Source organism: Acipenser ruthenus, chromosome 14 (assembly GCF_902713425.1).
Source record: "Acipenser ruthenus chromosome 14, fAciRut3.2 maternal haplotype, whole genome shotgun sequence".
NCBI lineage: Eukaryota > Metazoa > Chordata > Actinopteri > Acipenseriformes > Acipenseridae > Acipenser > Acipenser ruthenus.
Genome location: NC_081202.1, coordinates 14,177,218 through 14,202,076, shown reverse-complemented (window position 1 = coordinate 14,202,076; position 24,859 = coordinate 14,177,218). Strand labels below are relative to the sequence as shown.

Sequence of the window (24,859 nt, the reverse complement as noted above, 5' to 3'; positions counted from 1 at the left end):
CAACAGCTTAAGACTGAAAGGAGAGATAGTAATGGGTTCCCTGACTGGTCTGGTGCTGCCCTTGTGAGAGGTGAGGCACAGGCCTCAGAAGCCGGGAGCGGGAAGGTGTCCCGCAGGGAACCTGCAACAGAGAGAGATGGGTTAGTCTGGGACACTGAGAGCGTAAAGCCGGCCACGTACCAAGTGAAGGAAGGATGGCGCATAAGCTACAAAAGGATAGTGTGGCCGGAGGTCCCCTCTGACTCACTTGGTGAGAACCCCCCTAGTGCGAGGACGAGACAGTGTGGCTGACCTGAGATCGGGGGAGTGGATCCGCAATCCCCCCCCCCACCAAGGATGGACCCCCCGGCTCCCCGCAGAGACCCTCACTGTGAGACAAACAATAGAGTCGCACCAGTGCATAACATAAAAGAAACTGCTGGAAAAGATGGGACATACAAGACAAACTGGAAAGGTTAAAATAGTGTTAGTATAGTATGGTTATGTGATTACCTGCCGCTCAGTGAAGAGGAAAAAAACCCTTCCTAGAAGGGGAAAACCTCTGGTGGCCCCGGCGGTCAGGTAGCCCTCACTCCGAGCATGCTAGCTAGTCTTTGATGACTATTGCTATGTTGGTAAGGGATGAACGGATGTATGAATCGACTGCTGCAGAGGACCAGCGCCACATGCTCCTTGACTGGATGGAGATCGATGTTGGCTCTGGCTGCGGAAGTAGCTGCTCGAGCCGAAATGATTGGGGAGAAAGCCGGTTCTGGAGACGAGAGTGGTGAGACCATCCTATGTGTTAGTTAATATGGGATCAATCAGTGGTTTGCTACTATCATGTCTGCTTGGAATGGAAAAGGTGAACTCGCATTCAAAGATTTGGGTTTCATAACTCCAGTCATTCTTCTAATAGTGGAACTCTTTAACTCATAATCAAGACAGATTTCCAGTCTCGTACCACGTCTCTCATCATGTATTAACGTTTGTAGTATTTGAAAGGATGAGCGGACATACGACTAGATTGCTGTGGAAGTCAAGAGGAAATGGCTGCCACGATCTGAGTATTGGAGGCAAGCTGGAGCGTTGGAAGCTCTGGAGGAGGACAGGTGTAGATTTAAACGATAAAAAGCAACTTTTGTCTGCTGCAACAGTGAGCAGATCTGAAGAGGGAACAGAGATCTGCTGTAGTGAGGAGCGATTAAGAGTAGAGGGTGAGATCTGCTGAGCAGAGCAGAGCTCTGAGGAAGTAAACAATGAAGTGCTGTCAGTAGCATGCAGTGGTCAAGCTGTAGAAAGCAGAGATCTGCTGAAGCAGTTATCTGAACTAGTGAATGGTGGACTGCCATCGGTTTAGATGGAGCCAAAGATGGGACTGGCTTTGGGCAGAGATGAAGAATGCAAAGATCTGAGGCCGCTGCATAACCTGAGGATGAAGAATGCATTGCTCTGAGGCTGCTGTGAAACCTATTGATTTGATCAGGAGCAGTCTATGAGTGTATTGTCCATTGTAGGGTAGGAGTTTGCCATGACTGAAACGTTGATAATAGTAGGACATGGTTTCCATATCCGACATGTGTCTCCCATCAAATGAAATATTAACTTCTGAAGTAAAATTAATCCTGATTTGAAAATACATGACTTTTGCAGTGAAAGAGGACCCACTAAAATGTATAGAACTTGTGGTGTTATACTGCCATCTAGAGGTTATGATTTGAATAAAACCGTTGACTTTAGAAAGTGATGCAGGGTATAATATTTGATTATGGTGATTTAATAGCCCTCGTATTTGGAATGTTTATCTTAAATGCTCTGATGGTGTATCATGATTGTATTTTGACAGAGGAAGATAGAATGGGCTGTGAATGCGCAGAGTCTGCAGGCTTTGGCTTGCGAACCACTGTAAAAGCAGTTAAAGACGACTGAATCAGGAGAAGACCGATCGACAAAATGGTTATCTGCTGCTGAGATGGCGCCGGCTTTAGCAGAGAATTATTATTATTATTTATTTCTTAGCAGACGCCCTTATCCAGGGTGACTTACAATTGTTACAAGATATCACATTATACATTATTTCACATTATTTTTTTTTTTACATACAATTACCTATTTATACAGTTGGGTTTTTACTGGAGCAATCTAGGTAAAGTACCTTGCTCAAGGTTACAGCAGCAGTGCCCCCAACCTGGGATTGAACCCACGACCCCCCAGTCAAGAGTCCAGAGCCCTAACCACTACTCCACAGGGCTGCCCCAAGAATGTTTTATAGTACTCATAGAACATAGTACCCCTGTATCTAACAGAGGTCGATAGAATAAATATTGATCCGGCTCTTGACTGCGGTGTGGAACTTAATGTTGCGTGATATCTTTACCATCGATTATTTATTTGGTAAAAGGCCTGAATGTTATTGTTTAAACTATGTTTCCAGTTGGTGGAAACGGATATCTTCTATTATTTGCTTTTGAATGTTTGGAGAGAGTGTGGTGCCTAATGGTAGCGGCTGAATGAGAACCGGATGCAATTACTGAAATTGTACTCGGGCTATGCAGTACTTCTGAAGTAAAATTCAGTGTGAGACAGACTGTTGGGATAGACAGCAAGATAGGGGAAAAACTGCCAATGAAATGATAGTGATACTGGATCCCACTAATGTATGATTTAATTTTGCCTAGAGCCAGATGGCGAGAGTCTCTTGCGTGTGCGATGATAGCAAAGATCCAGTCTTCATTGAACGGATAGGAAGAATTCAGTTTTGAGCACAGAAGACAGATAGCAGTTACAGCCTGTGGTGCAAGACAACCTTGAGGATGGAACACCTGCAATGGGACTGGAGCTGCTGCTGTGATGAGCTTGCGGAATCTGGTGATTCATGGAACCCCTGAATCCTAGAACTAAGGCATCTGTTAAAAGGGACAAGTCACGGGGGGCTGAGATGTAGTCTTTGTAGAATAGTGAAATCCTGTTCCAGTTTTGAATTAATAATGCACACCTTTTTATGTCCTTCCTAGATTGAGTGGATATGCTTTTCTGAGCTTCCTGGCTTGATGCCGTAGAAAAGGAGCGAGGAGACATGAAATGAAGGTTTTACCCTTAGGGATGATGTGAATTGCATAATTGAAGATTGAGATTGCTGCAGTGTTGGAAGCGACCTGTTTGTTCATATCGTTGAGGTGTGTATTAATTGAAGCAATTGAGACAACGAAGGGGTGAATGAGGGACTTCATGTCCTCGAAAATGTTGTTTATGAAGCTGAAGGGTGGGATTTGTTTCAGCTGCGTCTCCTGGTTACTGTGCTGTGCTGTGCCGCCTGTCCTGAAGCTCTGGTTGAGCGAGTTTGTGGAAGTGCACTTGAGAAGCTGGCAGCATGATGTAGCAGATATAAAAGGTACAATAAATATTGAACAACGCCATACTATCGCTTCCAGCCGGCATGTTGATATTGTTGTCGTGCAGGGTTTTTAAAAGTTAAGCGAGTGGCCAATCCTAATAAAACAGCTGCTCCGAAGGCAGAGCATGCTGGCAGGGGCGTTCTGAGCTCCGTAATGCCGGGGCAGTAGGTCTGGTTGCTGGGAGAAGTCTGCATTAGAAGTAGACGGTACTGAGTTTCCATCGGAGAAATGAATGAGACATTGTTGAGGAGAATCCGGCAGTGAGGTTTCCTGATCTGAAATGGAGTTGGGTCATGCTGAAAATTAAGAGTTTTAAATTTTTGCGCAGAGAACGACTCGCAGCGTACACAAGAAAGCAAAATACTAGACAGAGAAAGAGTGTGAGATTGGGGTTTAAATAGAAGGTTAATGATGATAGACCGTTAATTAATCAAGCTGCCCAGCTACCACCCCCTGAATTTCGGCCTAAGGCTAACATCAAAATCCAGGGATGAGGCTCTCCTGAAATATTTATTATTCAAAGTGAAATCTCCAGCATCTAAGTAAAGCTAGGCTGGAATCGGGTCCACTGGCTTTAATTATTGCAGGCACATAAGCTAGAGGTGAAGCAGCAGAAGAACACCAATTCACAACAGGCAACATACAATGTAAGTTTAGGTTGATAAACAAAAGAATAGCTCCTGTTACATATCAGAAAGTTATGCAGAAGTTACTGCAGGAAGCTTTTGTATAGCATTATTATTTGATAGTGAAAAATAGCCTGCACAGTGTTACATCAAAAAAATAAATATTGCAACAGATATTATTTTCAAAACAAAGTGCATATACTGTGGAGTGTCCAAAATAGATGTTGAACCCATATTTTAGGAGGCAGTGTGGTCCAGTGGTTAAAGACACAGCCTTGTAACCCGGAGGTCCCCGGTTCAAATCCCACCTCAGCCACTGACTTATTGTGTGACCCTGAGCAAGTCACTTAACCTCCTTGTGCTCCATCTTTCGGGTGAGACGTAATTGTAAGTGACTCTGCAGCTGATGCATTGTTCACACACCCTAGTCTCTGTAAGTCGCCTTGGATAAAGGCGTCTGCTAAATAAACAAATAATAATAATAATATTTTTCTGACATGAGGCTATCCTGAAGAACACAACCTATGGTACTATATACAGTCTATCCTGCTTTTGATGATTGGGGAGCTGGCAACAATACTGAAAAGTGTTGGGTAGTGCCTGCTGGTACCCACTGATCACAAGCAAAACAAGTAATATTGAGGGATACCCTTTAGAGTAGAAAGTAATGTAGGAGATTGCAATCTAAATTCAAAAGTGAAGACATTTTAAAATCCTTTAAACAAAAAACTGCATGTAATAATTATGTAGCAGGGCATGGTACCAAGGGAAATCTACATGCGTCCAGCATAAAAAAAAAAAAAATGAGTGTTTAAAATGAACTAGAGCACAGAGCATCAGTTACATCTAACTCAGTTATGATGCAAGTTTCACCAAGGGCTGTAGGTATAGCTCCGTGGCTATAATTACACCTTTAGCTTTATAACAGCATGGTTGAGGGTATGTACTATTTACTGTTGAGCTGGATTTGTGCTGTTGCTGCACAATAAATACATGAATATCTGTGCTCTAATTGGCTGAAACAACCTTAACCTTTTGTGGCAGGGCAGAGACCCTGCACCGTTAGAAAAATGTGTTTGGTGGGTGGCAGCCATCTTGGCTCAGGTGTGGCGGAACAGCCTGGCGGCAAGATGGCCAGCGTTGCACAGCCACACAGTTTAATTGTTTAACTGTTAATTACTTAATTGGAAACGTGTGGAATGTTAAATGATGTATTGATTATCATGAACCCCTGGTCACATCCTATAAAATGCACAAATACACGTTTGTCTGGAGAGGGATAGTTCAGTAAAGGCGCTTGCCTAGCCCTAACAGTGGGAGAGAAAGCAGAGAGCAGCAGGTTGTGCTCTAGAAAGATACATGGTAAGTTAGCCGGTAAGAAACATAATTACCTGAATAAGATTTGCTTCTCCAAGAACAACAAATTAATCAATGAGATTAAACCTTTTACAGAAACAGAAATTAGTAGTCAAGGTAGCTATTTAGTTCAGGGTATTAAACAAGGTTCAGATATTAAGCCATATGAGACTGAATGAAGATGAGAAGCTAACATAGTTATGCTTACCTTACCAATGTTTTACAGTTTAACTTCCTGTTTCCTCTTCAACCTGAAAAAAAACAAACCCATACAAGAATAAACCCTAAGTTATGTTCAAAGCTTTTTAATACAATATGCTTAGATAATTTGTACTATTTAGTATTTACGAGCCAATTCACACATTATCTAAGGCATTTAGCGAAGTGCAAACATTCAGACTAGCTGCTCGCCTGGTGTTCTCTCTGCCTCGCTTCTCCCACGTAACTCCACTGCTCCGCTCACTCCACTGGCTCCCGATCACCGCTCACATCTAGTGCAAGACTCTATTAGGACTGTAATTATTGATATGTATTTTTTGAATACAACTGTAAGTCATCCTGGGTAAGGGTGTCTGCTAAGAAATAAATAATAATAATAATAATAATAATAATAATAATAATAATAATAGTTAATAGGCCAATCCAACAACCCTTTGTTGCGTAGCAAATTAGTGCTAGCTAATGTATGAAACATGTGCATAGATAATAAATTTTAATGTAAAACCAAAATCAGAATCTACTATGTGCACTCTGAAGATCGGAAAGCCATCAAAAAAGCTTGTTAACCTCTTACTCAAGGAGCGTACTAATAAATATCTCCTTGTACTAAGCATTCACTGGTTAAATTCCATGTCCGCTATACTGAATTGCCCATAAGAATTGACACCTTGCAGTAATAAAAAAAAAGATTCCTAATATGGTTTAGAAGGGGAAAATGATACTGAATGATTTCAATGCAATAATTATGTATGTCATTGCATTAGCTGTGGTCTTATTATAAAATTACATATTGTAAAAAAAAAAAAAAAAAATCAGCATAGGTCATAGTTCCTATATATTGGGAGTCAATTTAAAAAAAGCAATGCACATGCTTGACCATCGATGGATCAATGCGTCACCCCAGCCTTTAACCCTTTATGCTACTGTAACTTGGCTGTTTCTATACATGCAGAATGTTTATATATCACCATTAATATATGTATTGCTAGCATTTTAAGGTCAAATGTGTGAAATTACAATTTTGTCAATGCTTGTATACTGAATATAATTAAATATGTTAAACAAAAAACGTTAAACTATACCTTCTGTATTTTCAGACAAACATATGATTATTGTTGAAATTAACAGCAACATACAACAACAGATTTCTGAGGCTACACATAAGTTAAACAGTAACTGTACCAATCATAATGCATAGCAAAACAGCAATGAACATCTAAATTGGAAAACCTGTGAGATAACTCCAGCCTTGAGGGAATATCCAGTCAAAGGTTTACAGGACTTGCAGAATACTTCTGCTTGTGTTTAATTCTGTGCTTGAAATGGGACTTGAAGTGTAGGTAATCAATTCCCAAAGACGGTAAGCCATTTCTACTGGTTAAGGGTACTGTTGGCCACTGGTACATAACAAGCAGTGTCTTCCATTTATAAAACCATCTCTTCCACATTGCATAACCAAGCATAGCTTAACATCTGAAAAGGATGTGAAACGAAGCATTGACAATAACGGTACCTTGTGCTATAGGACCAGATTGTCTCTTGATCTACAGCACATGCTTTTTTAGATACAGACCAAAATTCCACAGACCAAAACGTATAATAAACCAAAATCACAAACTGCATACTACTCAAGTAAACTTAGCACACATCCTTTAATGCATGAAATCCTGCCTTGGCTGCCATAAAAGGCTCATCACTTGTTTGCAAAGAAGGATATAAGAATGGTTACAGAACACATTTAACATTATTGATTTTTTTTTGCTTGATATATTTACAGTCTCTTTAAAATGCAAATTTAAAACTGCCTCCAGTTACCTGAAAAGGAACTGTAATCGTTACAGAAATGAATGCAGGTTGTTTGTCAAACCAGACAATAGATCCATGTCTTGATAACATCAGTTTCTGCACCTTGATGAATAAGTTCAAGTGCATCTGCAGATACAGATGTGTTTGGGGAAACTCTGGATTTTGCAAAAGACTCTCTTGTAGGTTAAAGAAACTTTAGGGAAACATCTTTCAGTTAATACAGACACTTTTCCTGGATCCTGGCCACAATTCATAGTCGTCAAGGATGCTTATCCTAATACTAACTACCGTCACTCCCTGTCAGACACGTCACAATGCATACACCTCGGTCACACAAAAAATGCAAGCAAACAAGGTACTTTATGGTTTGGATTTTTTGAACTGTCTTTCATTCTCGGAGTGATGTATTAAATGAATGGCAGTTAAACAGTACAGTTAAGTGCCCTCCTCCTGATAGCCTATCCCTATGGAAATGAGCCATAGCTACACATCTGTTCATAGGCTGCATTTTCTTGTTATACTCTAATGAGGGCTATCTTAAAGGGAATGTCAGTTGCTCGTGATTTGCTAGCAGTTTTTACCTCCCACCAGCGGGCAACAAACTTCCTTCAAAACACAACATAAGGGGGCTGTGGAATCCTGTGCAAACATAAAGAAGTCTTTTTTATTATCCACTGGGCACTGAGCTGAAAAAAAAACCTACATCTACCTGTTGTAATACACCATTTAAAGAAAGAACATTAAACTCACCAACACTGATACTGTATAGTGGACAAAAATCAATGACATTAAGCCTACATCATTGGAAAATATGATTGTTTTACACATAGTCAACTTTGTTTTTCTCTACATACAATCTATTTAGACTGTAATATCTCTGAGCTGAGTATTGCTGTAAAACCACACAAGGGAAACTTTCACATTGTTTTTTGTTCCAGTCCACAGACAGGCCTCAGCTTTTTTTTTTTTTTTTTTTTCTTCACTGACCTTTTACTTCCTTAAATTAACTTTAAAACATATTTATCTTCCTTGCTGGTGCATGTTCTATCACATGTGGACATGTTATTTCTTTATGTAATATTATTACTAATATTTATATGCATAGATGTAAACAAAATAAAATTAATCCCCCCTAAAAGTTGTTAAGATTTTTAAAGACCTTCCCTCGGCAAGGACTAACTTGTGCCAACCAGATTCTTCAAATCAGAAAAATATATCACAGCAAACTACAGCATCTACTGAAATGGCCTTATACTTCCTCTAATCCAATGGGTAACTTTTAACCCCATTACTTCAAACATTGTCATGCTTGATTTAGATGTGGACACCTGATTAAAACTAAGGTCTTATCCAAAGTTGAGGACTTACCCATAACCACTGACTATTTTTGCAACTGTGCACTATGGGAGAGTTGACTGTACAAGAGTATATAGATTAAGATTATATAATTATGGGAATACATAACATACAATATTTTTATATTGATTTCCGCGTGTTAATGAGCTCTACTTTCTCCATGCGTATGTAGCCTTCTTAGAATTTCCACCATTGCCATAATAAAGACAGATGTGAACAATGTGTTACTCACCTGACAAGATGATGAATGGTTTTGTAGGAAAGTCAATTTTAAAAGCTTGATTGTTTTCCTATTTACAGCATATAACAAACAACAATTAAAGTAGTGGTATGTGTTATACAGAAGCTCATATAATTGTTTATTACTTTGTTTGCCTTTCAGGAAGCTTTATAGAGTACATAAATTATGAATTGTAGCAATCAAATGATAAAGAGGGTTTTTAATGAAATATGACGTTGATAGCCGGTAATAATGTTAAAAAGGCTCAATTTTCGACGGTTTGATACATTCTCACTTTTTGTCACCTAATTGGAAGCAATTATTGAAAGCATAATTAAAATAATAAACCCTTTCCCTCTCAGAAACGTGCATAACAGCAAAAACATTCAGGTAATTTATGGAGGCTGCTTCATGAAGCTTCTTAAAATTTTAATTCCGTGTTTATCATAAATCTGAAGCATTTAATTATACAAGCTGAATATTGTTTATTTACCCCCTGCCCCAACAAGCAAGCAGAACACCTAGAGGATGGGTTCCCCATGGCTTTATCCTGACTGGGAACCTGCATACAATGAATCCAGTGATGAAAAATATAAATGCTTGAAAGAGCTGATGTCAGGGTAGTACGTTCTATATTCTCAATAACCCCAAGCACCTAACAGCAACATTCATTTCACTGTAAAGCTTTGTGGTTACAGCTGTCAGACCAATCATCACTTTAGCAAATGGCTTACATAACCCGGCTAATTAAGTGTTAGATTTTAATGACAGACCAACAGCCTGCTAGATGTGACCCAGAAAAAGTCACATACCATTAAACAACAAATCAATATTTAATTCTTTATACTACTTTATCATAAATAAAACAAAATCCTTAAAAAAAAAAAAGCACCAGTCTGTCACATGTGCTCTCCAAACATTATTTATTAAACATAACATGAAGCTACATACTACAGCAAGTAGCAAAAATGAAATCTTGCTGTAGTTTACATACACAATCCTGTTGTAACTAATAACCTAGACAAGTAACATTTAGCTAATTTTCAAGGTACATTTAGCAGATTACAAATACTATTAGTTTCACATTTATAAAAAGTACATAAGAATATGTAACCTAGAAATTCTAGTGTCTAACAATGGCCTTTAATAATCAAGAAATGAAGCAGTACCTGCTGTTTAAGTCCACTAGCAGATAAAAAGAGTTAAATACAGTAACATGTTGTTATAAAACAGTATTTCTGTCAGAGATACAGTAAAGAAACATTAGTGTACAGCAAATATCGATTAATCCAAATTGCTGAATGACAAACTGCCCTGTAATCATTTGCATAATGTCTGGTGAGACAAGCATTTATTATAGCAACTATTATTATAGCACCACTGATGCGACATACGTGGATACCATATATTGCAAAGTTCGCACAAAATACAACGACAAGCTGAGTGCTTTGAGAAATGTTAATGAGTCGTTTATAAGGAGGATAGAAGGACAGCTCTGAAGGATGGTGTTGGAAAACACTCTAAATTGGAAGCACATACGGTATTTGGGCACTGGAGTTAGAAAGCAACCAAACACTGTCTAAGATATTTTGAAGACAACACCATTAGGCTATGCATGACACTGTGGAGAAATCAAAAGACAGGCAACGTGTGTCTCATTTGATAAATTTAACATACACTCTTGGAAAGGAAGAATTTCCATTTGAAAAATTGCAGTAGCCAAGGATGTAAAAAAAACATACTGGGGTATGTATAACATTGTTATTATTTTGTATTTATATTAAAGATATAGCACTTATTAAAACAAATATCACAAAACAAATGCTGATAGTCTGATTGTAATGTAACTCAAATGGTGTAAATGTAAATAATTCAGCTAATACAACTTGAGTAAATGCTGTTAATACCAGGAGAGGAAATGCGCTCAGCTGACATTGTATAGAGCTAAAATAACACTGTTACAAAATGTGTAAATAACTGTGTCACTATAATTGACTGCAGAGAACAAATTAAACAAAATTACAAGTGACTTATTTGTTGTTTATTATATAAAAGCTGTTGTTCATTACAGTTTATCAACATACTGTGCTTTTGTGTTGCTGTGACTGGTACACATGAAAAATTTCCATCCATGCTCTATATTGTTTTAAAAAAGTTTATTTTTAGATGAAACATACACTGTCTGGTAATTTTATACTGACTTGTCTGCCCACTTGGATTTGAAATATCCCTGGTATGAAGCATGTTTTCCTGGTATATTATTATTATTATTTATTTCTTAGCAGACGCCCTTATCCAGGGCGACTTACAATTGTTACAAGATATCACATTTTTTACATTATTTCACATTATACAGATATCACATTATTTTACATACAATTACCCATTTATACAGTTGGGTTTTTACGGGAGCAATCTAGGTAAAGTACCTTGCTCAAGGGTACAACAGCAGTGTCCCCCACTGGGGATTGAACCCACAACCCTCCGGTCAAGAGTCCAGAGCCCTAACCACTACTCCACACTGCTGCCCATATATGCCGAGTCCCTTGATTACTCAGGAAGGCTGAACAAATGACAAGTTTACTTAACCATGATGTCGATGGCTACTGTCAGGACGATAATGCACCCATCCTCCATGCCAGATGTATGGGCAAATGGTTTGAGGAGCATGACAGAGACAGCAAGCATTTTCCGTTGCCAGCACATTCCCAGGATCTCAATCCTATTTAACATATTTGAGAATTTAATGTACATATTTGTAGATCTCTGCACCAGTTGCTTGAAATAGTAAAGACTGAATGGATTAACATCCCTAACAATACCTTCAAGCACCTTGTGTAGTCTATGACACAACATGTCAAGGCACACAGTAGCCCAACCCATTATTAGGTTCAGGTCCTAAAAAAGTGTCCAGGCAGTGTAATTTGACAGTATCAAAAGCATAAAACAGATATGGAACAACAGATTCCTTCCCTGCACCCAAATTGTATCTGCCCTGTACCCTTCCTCCTTATTAAAGACATGCGGTGTTATCAAAATAGCAAGCTATAATGATGCAAATCACTGCCTGAATCATCCAACAGTCTTACATAACTCTAAACTGCTGAACTAAACTGAAGTGAAGTGTGTACACATTTAACCTTGACACCCTTTGTTCTGTACTACTGAGACTTACAGATACCATTCAGAAGCCTCAAAACATGGCAAGCAAACACCAGTGATGAGTAGAGAGCAGCAATCCGCATGAAATGGTAGCCTCTACCTTATTAGTAAAGACTGACCCTACAAATGAGTCGGTTTCAGCTCCGAGGCCAGACATACTGAAAGGGAGAATTAGAATCTGATGCACCAGAGGGTGCTATGTGTTGTTGAAGGAGACGCGTACATACTGTATATGCTTTGCTTCACTATAGGGACACTAAATTCCCATTATAGGCAGGTAACACTATTCAGTGCTACAAGGAAAAATGCAATACAATCATAAACTACCCATATACGTACATCTCGATTTAACAAGCAATTAAACAATAAATCTGTACTACTTATGCTCCGAGCACCTTACATAATATACTCTAGTCTCGCCGATTTTTTTTTTAAAGAAAAAAAAACTGCCAGTTTCACTTACCTTATGCAAACATTGCATTTAATACAAAATAAAAAGGATTGCAGGGCCTTGCTGTAACCATGGAAATGTTGCTATCTGTGTGCATTTCTGTAGAATACAAAAAGAATGATACATTTAAGTGACTAACACAGGCACTCACTGCAACCTGAGGGGGAGAATGTTAGTTTGAGGAGTTGCCATGGAAACCATACTGTAGAACCACGAGGGAAGAATGGAATTTATTTTTTAAAAAAAAGGGAACCTAGCACCTATGGAGCTGCCAGGGAAACTCCCACGCCATCAAGTCTTTGCCAAGTGGTTTAAAAACCAATCCCCAACAACACAGCAAGCCTCCACGCAATCTGCAAAGCATGGCGCTGCCTCTGACAGTGGAGGACTGTGGGAGCAGGTCCAAACTGGGCATGTAGAAAAGTAGTCAATAGGATTGCCATTGGATCTGTTCTGCTGTGATAGGAAGTGCATTACATTTAATGACAACTGAAATTGATCAATCACTTCAATTATTTTAGAGAGTGTTAAATATAAATGCACATCTAAATCGGATTGGCTAAAAAACGTGTCTTAAGCTTTAACGTGCACAATATCTAGGGAACTACTGGGTCTATTTAATTGATCTTAACAGTAGCGGATCTAAATACCACCACTCTTTAAATCATTAAATAGCAAGTAGCTTCAAAAGTCATTTACATTTTATTTTTTTTTACATTTCCCTATCTATTTATATACCAGTCTTCAATCTTTATGGGTAATTTAGCAAACAGTTAATACATTTCTGTATTGCATTATTTAAACAATGGGACTGCAGAAAATGCAAGGAAGTCTGTGCTATCAGAAGCATGCAGGAAACACCTTGCTGAAGCCAGGATACGTTTCCCTTAATTACAAAAAACAGACCTGGGGCCATTGCATCTCTCAGGAACCTATAGCTTATTGGAGAGGGGACACCTCCCCGCTCTCTGAGATAAGAACAATGTTTATTTAAGACTGAAAGAAGCGTGTCACAATGGACCTGCAAAATTACACTGCTGGCAAACGTGTTTATTATTTAAACATTTTTATCAAAAGCGACTTCCAGAAAATTAAACAAAATATATAAAGTATATAAATTACAAAAATGCAAAACAAACACATATATACAATATATACAAAATAATATACAGTGCCTATAGAAAGTCTACATCCCCTTTCAAAATGTTCACATTTTGTTGCCTTATAGCCTGGAATTAAAATGCATTAAAAAAAAATATTTTTCATTGATCTACACATCCTACCCCACAACTTCCAAGTGAAAAAAATATTCTAGAAATTTGTAGAAAATTAATAAAAAACAAAAACTGAAATAGCTTGGTTGGATAAGTGTCCACCCCCCTTGTAATAGCAATCCTAAATTAGCTCAGGTGTAACCAATCGCCTTCAAAATCACACACCAAGTTAAGTGGCCTCCACCAGTGTTAAATTGTAGTGATTCACATGATTTCAGGATAAATTCAGCAGTTCCTGTAGGTTCCTCTGCTGGGTAGTGCATTTCAAAGCAAAGAGTCAACCATGAGCACCAAGGAGCTTTCAAAAGAACTCCGGGACAGCTGTTGAAAGGCACAGATCAGGGGATGGGTATAAAAAAATATCAAAGGCCTTGAATATCCCTTGGAGCACGGTTAAGACAATTATTAAGAAGTGGAAGGTGTATGGCACCATCATGACCCTGCCTAGATCAGACCGTCCCTCCAAACTGGATGACCGAGCAAGAAGGAGACTGATCAAAGAGGCTACCAAGAGGTGGCAACTTTGCAAGAGCTACAGACTTTTATGGCCAAGACTGGTCAAAGTGTGCATGTGACAACAATATCCCAAGCACTCCACAAATCTGGCCTGTATTTTACTCAAGAAAGACCACCAGCCATGTGGCAAAAAGATTTGTGGTCTGACGAAAATAAAAATGAACCTTTTGGCCTAAATTCAAAGCATTATGTTTGGCACAAACCCAACACAGCGCATCACCCAAAGAACACTATCCCTACTGTGAAGCGTTGTGGTGGCAAAATCATGTTATGGGGATGTTTCTCATCAGCAGGGACTGGGGCACTTGTCAGGATAGAAGGGAAAATGAATGGAGCAAAGTACAGTGGTCCTTTAGGAAAACCTGCTGCCCTTTGCAAGAAAGCTGAAACTGGGATGGAAGTTCACCTTTCAGCATGACAACGACCCAAAGCACACAGCCAAATCTACACTGGAGTGGCTAAGCAACAAAAAGGTAAATGGCCCAGTCAGAGCCCTGACCTAAATCCAATTGAAAATTTGTGGCATTACTTGAAGATTGCTGTCCGTCAATGCTCCCCAAGGAACTTGACAGAGCTTTAACAGTTTTGTAAAGAAGAATGGTCAAATATTGCCAAATTTAGGTGTGCAAAGTTGGTAGAGACCTATCCCAACAGACTCACAGCTGTAATTGCTACCAAAGGTGCTTCCACCAAGTATTAACTCAGGGGGTTGGAGACTTATCCAATTGTCTTTCAGTTTTGTATTTTTAATATATAATCTTTTTCTCAATAAAAAACTTTTTTCCCCTTAACAGTGTGGAGTATGGTGTGTAGATAAGTGGAAAAAATCCTCATTTAAATGCGTGAAACTCTGAGGCACTGACACAACAAAATGTGAAAAAAGTTCAAGAGGGTGTAGACTTTCTATAGTCACTGTATATAAATAGGAATTTACAAATAAAAATTGAATAAGTGGGTTTTGAGAAGACGTTGAAAAGCAGTTAAAGACTGAACAGTCCTGAGGATAACCGGTAGCTGGTTCCACCACAGGGGGATGAGGGGAGGAAGGAGAGTGAAGAGAAGGCACAACAAGTGGGCCAGTAGAGGATGAGCGGAGAGGGTGAGAGGGAACATAAGCAATTGAAAAGTATATTTCCATGTCCAAGCCATGTTTCATGTGGGGACGCTGTGGAATTCATATGTGGAAGTCAGTACATTTCAAGTATTTAAAGTGTATGATTTGTCAGATTGATTCCTGTCTGTAAATGCAATGTACAACAAAAATAATACATTTTTCTGGTGTAATAATAACATAGAAAACATAACAATATAATTCAGGCATTCTCAAACTCTGTCCTGGAGAACCCCTGTGTCTTCTGGTTTTCATTCCAACCGAACTCTCAATTACTTAACTATACCATTAATTGAGCTAATAATTTTCTTTATTAGACATGTTTACTTGTTTTCAGCTCTTAAACAGTTGGAGTTCAAGTCATTTATCAAATGTTATTGCTAACTTGAAATATGCAACTGTTCAAGAGCTGAAAACAAGTAAAAAGGTCTAATTAAGCAAATTATTAGTTCAATTAGTGGTCTAGTTAAGTAATTGAGAGCTCGGTTGGAATGAAAATCAGCAGCCACAGGAGGTCCCCAGGACCGAGTTTGAGAAGCCCTGATATCATATAATATATATATATATATATATATATATATATATATATATATATATATAGTGTTACATGGATAGAATAAGTGTTCTATATAGTATGACTTATGTTTAGTAGTACTTGACCAATAAAGAACACTAGGGTGTACATACAGTACGTTTTGAAGATTGCCAAAAGGACTGTGAGACTAGACCACAGGTCGATTCAATCAATAGTTTTCACAGTCCTCAAATTGCATGTAATATACACCCCATTGTTATTTATTGCTAGTTAATCATTTGAACTTCAGCTACACAAAAATACCTGACAAAAAACACACACACTGAGGCACTGATTTATTTATTGGGCAGGTAATATGTCAGTTGGTGTCGGTGGACTGCAACAGGTAATGTATGATCAAGTAGTGCAGGCGTCTCCAATCCTGGCCCTGGAGGGCCGGTGTCCCACCTGGTTTTTGTTCCGACTGTACCCTAAATTACTTAATTTACTTAAGTGCTTATTAGAGGCTTAATTGGTCCAATTAATTAATTTAGGGTATAGTTGGAACAAAAACCAGGAGGGACACCATCCCTCCAGGAACAGGATTGGAGACCCCTAAAGTAGTGTGATCTACTTTATATAGAAAATTGTTGTGTATAAATGTGGCAGGGGTAAGGCCTGCCCCTGTAATAATATGTTTTTGTTTCTTTATAAATATGGTTTGGTGGGTTTTATAATTTTATAGTGTTTGTACAAAGTGTGTGCTGGCTAGGTACGGCAGGGCTGGGAGGTTAGAACTTTTAATACCACCACAGTATAATGCCCAGTTGATTTATGACCCATGATGTGTGATTAAGAGTAAAAAAAAAATAAGTTTTTAAAAATATAATGATGAGATACAGACAACACAGGTACCGTAATAAGTTTCTTGTAAACTTTGCAGAGTGTTCTGCAACACTTTAATGTGTAGGGTGTATCATTATAACTAAAATAATTTTGCAGAGTTTGAGCAGCCAGACTGCATGAGTGGGCGTCTCTTATAATACTAAGAGAACTCCTACACAAAATGAATTAACTGATAGAATCATCTGTTCCAGCGGAAACCACAGAGCAGCATTCATACAAGAACCTGGTACTATAAGTAACTGGTTAATTCAATGAAATCAATACAGTCAACTGTATCTTACTTTTACTATTCGGTACCATGACTCTGGATAAAGGCATATTCCTTCTCCATGTAATACAGTCCAGTAGTGCTCAAGTATTACTGAAAGGCAGTTACCACAGTTATATACGATGCAATCTTTGATGACACTTTGATCTACATCAGCTCTACACTACAAAGAAGGAAGCTGTGTTTTGAAAGTCCCACTAGAGGCTGTCAGTGAGATGGATCATCTCATCAGTTTTAACACTTAAACTGCCAGCTATTCAAGACATGTCTTTTGCCAATTAAAAAAAAAATCATATTGACAGACATCTAAAAGATGGATGAAGAAAATGCATAAAGGCAAAAAATGACAGGGCTTCTCAATATGCTGCCACCATCCTGAAAGTGGAATTGATGAGGTAAAAATTAGTGTGCAGAAAATGCAGCTATTAAATATACAAGAACTATTCCACTGATAATAGTCATGTACAACACTTATGATTCATTGGTGCATTCTGAAATAACACTATAGTATTAACCCTGCTGCATAATACTGTGCATGTCTTCATGAAGGATGAATTTACAACCAAAGGAATATACCAACACTTTGAGGAAATCTTGAGGACATTAAAAACCTAAAGCAGAATTTATGCAATGCCAATAACTTTTAACCTGCTTCAGCTTTGAGAAAATGGAATGCAATTCAATTATTCCCAATGTAAATATAATAACATGCATTACACATAGATACAGCAGCTACAATAATAAATGCTACCGTTGGCTAAAAAAAAAAAAGACTCTACCAAGGGGGTATAAAATAGAATTGCTCTCCTGCTTAGCAATAAGAGATACAAAAGCATCACAGTATATACTACCTTATCACATATCAAAAAGTTCAAACACTGCTGACATGCATATTTTATATCTTTATATAAATCAAATAAATCATCGTCTACACGTGATAAGGAGTACATTGTAAGCATTAAAGACCTAAAACATTATTCAAGTGACTCTTCTGTCATGCACAGAATCCAGAATCTTGGTCTTTTGTCAGTGTCCCTTGAAAACACCACACAATCTGTATGCTTGCATAGCAAAACAAATCCAGGCCTTGCCACATAGGAAAGCAAGCTCTTCACAAGGTTACCCATTATGGACATCTATTCAGCCCATCAACAAACGAGGACTACTTCTTAAATGAGCTCTTTACCAGCAGTTCTTTGGGTTGCTATGACTACATGGCTCTGCAGGGACCACAAAGTAAGAAACATCCAATGTTCCTAATTCATTTCCTGATAAAAATCTAATCTATCTACTTGCCTATTCATATAGATCTGCTCTAATGCGTCTTTACGTTGATCTTTATTTATGAATGCTTATAACGGACTGCACAATAAGAAATGTAAAAGTCTGAACCAGTCTGTATTGTCTTCACATGTTAAATAAATATGCTTTATTTAGCAAGGGGGTGCGGAGAGGGGGGGTATAGATTGTACCAGTCTGTTAAGTATGCATTACTCAGAACATTTAAGGAGTTAAGCCCTGTGAAAATCGCGATTTCACCAGATGCGTGGAAATCATGAAATTAGACCAATATCGCGATTTTTACAGTATTTTTAAGAAATAAAAATAATTTCATAATTATTTGTATTTCATACAATTTTTTTAAAAAATCACATTAACGAAACTGTACAGCTCTGCTATGTGCCTGTGTGTAATATTCGCCATGCACGCAGTGCTGTGTGGTGATTATGTCATGTCACTAGGCAACCTAAGCAGGAAATTAAAATACTACACACTGTAAATAAGAAAATGGATGTCTCTAAAAAGGCTAAAAATGTGTCTACAGCAGATCACGTAAAGCAGTATCCAGCAGGAGTTACACAGCGATGGAGGTATGCTCTTTTTCTGTATGTCCTGCAACGTTACTGTAGATCACTACCGAAACTCGTCCGTTGACAGGCATTTAGATTCACCGAAAAGAGAAAGGCAGAAATCCAGAGCAGTACTGTGACTGCTTTACTTGCAAAGAAACAAAAAACGGTGACTTCCATATTCCAAAAGTCTACTTATTAAATTTTTGACCTGACCTGTTTGTGCAAATATCCCTTTTGAAAAATTGGACAACCAAAAGTTACAGACATTCTTCAGACATAAATGGTGGTGCAATTCCTCCCTCAGCCCAGCTGAGACGTGAATACTTACCTAAAGTTGCTGAGTATCACAAGCAGGAGATTATGGAATTGGTAAACCAGTCTGGTTGCACTGACGAGTCAACTGATGCACAAGATCAGTATGGGTTACACTTTTTTTTTTTTTGTAAGACCTAAATGGTGAACATGCACCTGACTTACTAGAACTGAAAGCTGTCCTTGCAGATACACTTTACCTACAGGCTGTTAATTACAACACTGTTTCACAAGCTATTGTAAAGTGCTTGAATAACTTTGATGTTAATTTTGAAGTCAGTGCATGTATCTGTATATTTGCGGTTTAATAAAAATAAAAATAATAATCTGTACACATAATTTATTTTATATTTCCATGCACATTCCGCAAAATACGATACTTTACCCATGACAATGTCGTGAATTTTAAGGAAAATCTCCGCGATTTTCACAGGGCCTTAGTTATAGTATGTAGAGAAACTGCAGTACTGGTATTAAATATCTGGCATTCCTTAAATTCATAAAGTTGTCTCTTACAAAGGTTGGTACAATACACTGTTCTCCACGGTATATTTCACCAGGTCTCCTGCATACTAAAGTTATTTCATCAGATGAAAAACAAAATCTTTTCTTACTTTCATCACTCCACTACCAGAATGTTACATACTGATATGGTTTTCTCCTCTGAAATTCCTCCTCTTCCTCCTATCTTTCTTACAAATGAATGGCGCCATTCTTGCATCCCTGCCATTCAGAGTCATGCATCTTCTTTCTAACTGTGTATTGGCAACTGCTTCCCTGTGGGATATAGTGGAGTATTGTATGTATGTCACACTTTAGTGTTTTGCTTAGCCTATAGAACTGATTGAGTGCATCATGATCTGTCGCACTGTCTCTCTATATGTCACACTTTTTCAACCTAGAGAACGGCTTGTCCAACTGTGATGAAATGTTGTTTGAGGCACAATATTGGGGAGTGATGCCAAAAAATAACAACTAAATGTAGCAACTACAGTAGAGAAACATATTGCTTTATTATTTTTGGCCTTTTTTCATCTAAATAAGACAACATTTTACAGACACGCATTTTAAAAACAGGTTAGTAGTTACTCTTTCTAAATTATTGACCCCACATAAGAAAAACAGCGATGCTGATTTCTGTGTTAAGTACCTGTCAACTGAGATTTCTTTTTGCACAAACAACATTTGCATTTTATAACTACAATGCCAGACTGAGTGAAACTGATTACCAATCAATGTAAACCATACTGCATGCCTGCAAACAAAATTGAAAGTTAAATACATGTTTATTTGTTCTGCCCAGGAAACAATAGTAGTGTATACTTTGAGCTAACTGAATAACTTAATTTACAGTCAAACATTACAGGCTAGCTTCATAGACCTTGAATGTATTTTTTTCAAGTGTTTGGATTTTATACAGTATTCATTTGTATATGTGATTAAACCAATTGGCTACTTCCAAACTCCTGCCAGACTACTATAACAATTTAGAGTCAATTGCAGAAATGTCATATCTCACTCATTTGGAGTGAGACTCACTCATTTTCGGAACGGTTTTGGTGTCACTTTTAAAGGTCTCACTTATAAAATACAGGAAATGACAAAGCATTTAAATTCAGTATTCCCAAATCTTACTAATTCTGATGTGCTTTGGCTGATAGCTGGAAACAATATTGAATGGAAAAAAGGGTTTGAGGTAACTAGTTCCAAAAACCCATTTGCTTGCTACTTATTTTAGCTTCATCCAACAAGTCATTTTCAATAACCTTTGATTATGGCAGCCTTTACAATTAATATAAAATATGAAACTATAATATTTGCAACAGTAACAAAAAGTGACATTGGAGATCCATATTGGTAACATTAATCACATTCACAAACAATTATTACCACATGCAGGATTCTCAAGGGAATCTCCACCTTGGGAAATGTTAATTTGGATAATCCAATTTACCACAGATGTTTAATAAACCCCAGAGTCCAGTATGCAAGCTCATATACAGTCGATTAAGAAATTATCTATATATATATATTTTTTGACTGAAAGCTGCTGCTGTAAAACCCGAAAACAACATGTTATTTTACTTTTTTAGTTAATTTTTCAAGATTTTAGAACAATTTTTAGAGCACCCATCTGTGAATAAGTCCCATTAGGCTTAGATATAGATGTTAACATCAGTTCCTATAAAGCAATCTCCAATGTCACTGCTTTATGTGGTACACCAAGGGAGCTTCATTAATATGCAAAACTGCAAGCTGCTACCACAGCTACCCTGCCATCTCAATAAAGGCACAGTTGCACAAGCCAAATAAACCTCACCAATGTGAATAATCATTTAATTCTAGAAACATTAAAAAATTAAGTTAGTTCACTGTAAATAAAGAGAAGGTATTGATTTATTTTATGACATTTCTGAAAGATTATATTCATTTTGTTTTTGCCAAAATATGAAATAAGCTTGAGTTCCCTTTTTGCAACCTTGGCACACGGTCTGTGATTTATAGCCAGGTTATACATATACTTCAATTTAATGCAATCACATGTTGTTTCAGCAGACTTTCTTTACATTCCTTTAGAGTGCAGATTTTAAGACACCCAAATCCTGCTGAAGATATCACATCCTGCTCTGGTGTAATGTGTTTTCCAGTGCCAGGATAAATGGATACAAAAAAGTTATGAGTGTTCTTGCATTTCTGCTGTTACTATTTTTAGCCTATTTATTTGCACATGTAGCAGATAGATAGAGAGATTTGTAATTAGCCTTTGTATTAAATGGTCTGACACCAATGGGGTAAAACCAATCAAATCACTTCAGCGATCTGTGAGGGTTGCATACTAGCCAATATAAGGGCAGGCTTCAAAGACCCCCAAGGAAATAAAGTCTAACTTTCCATAGGTACCCTCTGTGGGCAGGGCTGACAAACACAGTAAAAAGAAAAAATCAGAACAATGTAACCTACAGGAAGGGGAAGTTATGCATTCAGGATCTTTAAAGTATTTGAAATTAAGCCAAGCCCATGGAGACATCTTCTTATCCATTGCTTGACTTATTCCATTACAATTTTCCTATAATGACCACTGCTTTAACATTACAGTAGAACCTAATTAACAAGATGAATGATTTGTTTACACTGGTTAGGCAAAGTTCTTTCAAGGTACTTCTGAATGCTGGACAACATCCTAGTAAAGAGAGCTGTTTCCAGTGAATATGTTACAGTTTTTCTAAAACTGTTATGCCATAGTTTCACAGGTATATGTTCTCCCATTAGTAGGGAAACTCCTTAACCAAGGAAAGGGGCACTAGTTCCTTTTTTAACATATCAATTTATTAAGAAGGACCTGGTTGGAACAAAGGCCAGCCAAGGTTGCCTACCCTAAGATTGTAGGTATTCCTTTTACAAGAGGTGAAATGTGTGGCATGTCAGTGTGTGTGTTAATCTTAAAATAGCTAATCCACACAATATCATAAATGATGCAGTAAGCCAGTCATATCAAACTATTCACAGCCATTGCATCAAAACTCATCAAGACTCATTAATGTGTCTTGAAGTGAATTTGTACAAACAAGTGGTGTAGTTGTGCTGATATACACATTTCCCAAGGGTTGCTCAGGTACAAAACACACTCAAACTTCAATTACAACATACTAGGTATACATTGTTGTTTAATAAATATAGTATTTACAGTTTCATGATCCCCTATCATAGATTCATATTATAAAACATTCACCCCTTTTTTTTAGAAAAGTAAACTGTTCAATTTCTGAAAAAACAAATCCAAGCCATGCCTGATAAGTGACTGATTGGTATGTCAAAGAATTAGTCCCACCAGCAATCTCCTTATTAAGCATCTCTCTGAAGGGAACAATAGCCTTGACCTGAGACCCAATATGCATGCCATACTGAGGATGTCTGACTTTTTAAGTTTCTTACTTAAAGAAACTGTGCTGTTTAAGTTATTTAGTTAATAGTTGGTTAGATGCAGAGGTACACAGTGTTCTCTGATTTGCCATGACTATTGTTGGCCAGTAAAGTTAACCATTTCACTGCCACATTCTGTTGTGTGAATGTTGGCTTTCACAAATCTACTTTCATTTTATGATTTGAGCAAAATGCCACCTGGTTAGAATAATGGTCTTATCAATGGTTCTACCCATTCCCTTTACCACCTCATGTGTCTGAATGTCTATGTTTATTTAAAAAATAAACTTGGTTCCCAAAATGTGGTGAAATTTGGCCACAACCTTTGCTCTTCTTCCATTTGTGACTTTTAGCTTCCACGAAGCAGAAAATGTCTTGGTTTTATGCACCCCGTCATACCAACACTATATGTCATCCATATATGTATCAGTAACTACAAAATCATTAGGGCCACAATGTGATGATATAATCTATATTCCATAAGACACTGGTTTTTTTTATATATATATATATATATATATATATATATATATATATATATATATATATATATATATATATATATACTTTCCTATTACATAAGTAACTGAATCTTGACTTGAACCACTCCTTCATCAGTCATGTCGGTCACAAATGCTTCAGATTTGTAGGCCGTGGTAAAGTGGTTCCTGCTATGGCAAACCCCAGGGTATTTACAAACTAGATATTAGCAAGAGTAGTTTACCAGGAGTTTCTGAGGCAGAGGGGAGAATGTGGCCTGCTGGCCTTCTTATGAGGACTACCACTGCCTTACAACAATGTTTTACTCTGTCTGTGCTACTGTACCTTTACTACAATTTCCTTCCAAAATCGCTCCCAGAAAGACAAAAGACACTCTTGCCAAAATAAGAAGTTTCACCTGAAGAGCTGGTAACTTTTATTAAATTAAACTTCTATTAAACCAACTGTAAAAGAACATTATATACTCAGTTCTTCTGGACAAAGTTTTATCTGACCGAGACCAACCTTACAATATAACAGTTCAAACAACACATCTCTCAGAGATCTGAAATCACCTGTGTGAGGCAGAAAAAAGTGTTGTGAATATTTCGAAAGCATGGCTTATAAGATAAAATTAATAGATTTTTCACTAACTTACCAATTGTCCAGGACACACATGCCCAGCACTGGTGGTTCCTGTCGCATTCACTGATTTGTTCTCTTATGTGTTGCTCAGTCTCTAACGTCTCTTGAGAAGGTCAAGGAAACTGTGGATCCTGCCTGGAACAGCCACACAACACCAGCAGCATATTAATAACTAGGGATCTGGAAAAGAGAGGAAACTACAAGAGGAAATGTACTCACACAGCCTTAAACAATCCTCCAATAAAAACCATGAACACACTTTACTAATCTTTTATGGGCTGGGAAAAAAAAGGTTAATGTCTGTGTGTTTATTCCATGACTGATACACACTCAGTTATTTATAACCACACTGTTTGGGAGGTGCCAGGAAACTGAAAGTTATGAAAAAAGTGATGTTGTGCTTCTATCTGTTAGGTAAGAAACATATTGGTGTTGATTTTTAGAAAAACAGGGCTGTGTTTATCTCACAAAATCAGATGCTTTATTTCT

General features: G+C 37.6%; 1 protein-coding gene across 7 annotated transcripts in view; it reads right to left on the bottom strand.

The window, feature by feature from the left end:
• The window catches only part of LOC117419752 (SH3 and multiple ankyrin repeat domains protein 3-like), a 276,153-nt gene extending 251,612 nt beyond the window's left edge, over positions 1-24,541 (bottom strand). For 6 of the 7 annotated variants that reach the window (XR_009307250.1, XM_058985907.1, XM_058985911.1 and 3 more), the window contains exons 1-3: positions 24,384-24,541; positions 12,583-12,669; positions 5,565-5,607 (exon numbers count right to left, since the gene is read on the bottom strand). The gene's annotated coding sequence lies outside the window, so the exon portion shown is untranslated. The remainder of the gene's footprint in view (positions 1-5,564; positions 5,608-12,582; positions 12,670-24,383) is intronic. The other variant, XM_058985908.1, reaches the window with a different exon arrangement.
• Between the last annotated feature and the right edge of the window lie 318 nt (positions 24,542-24,859).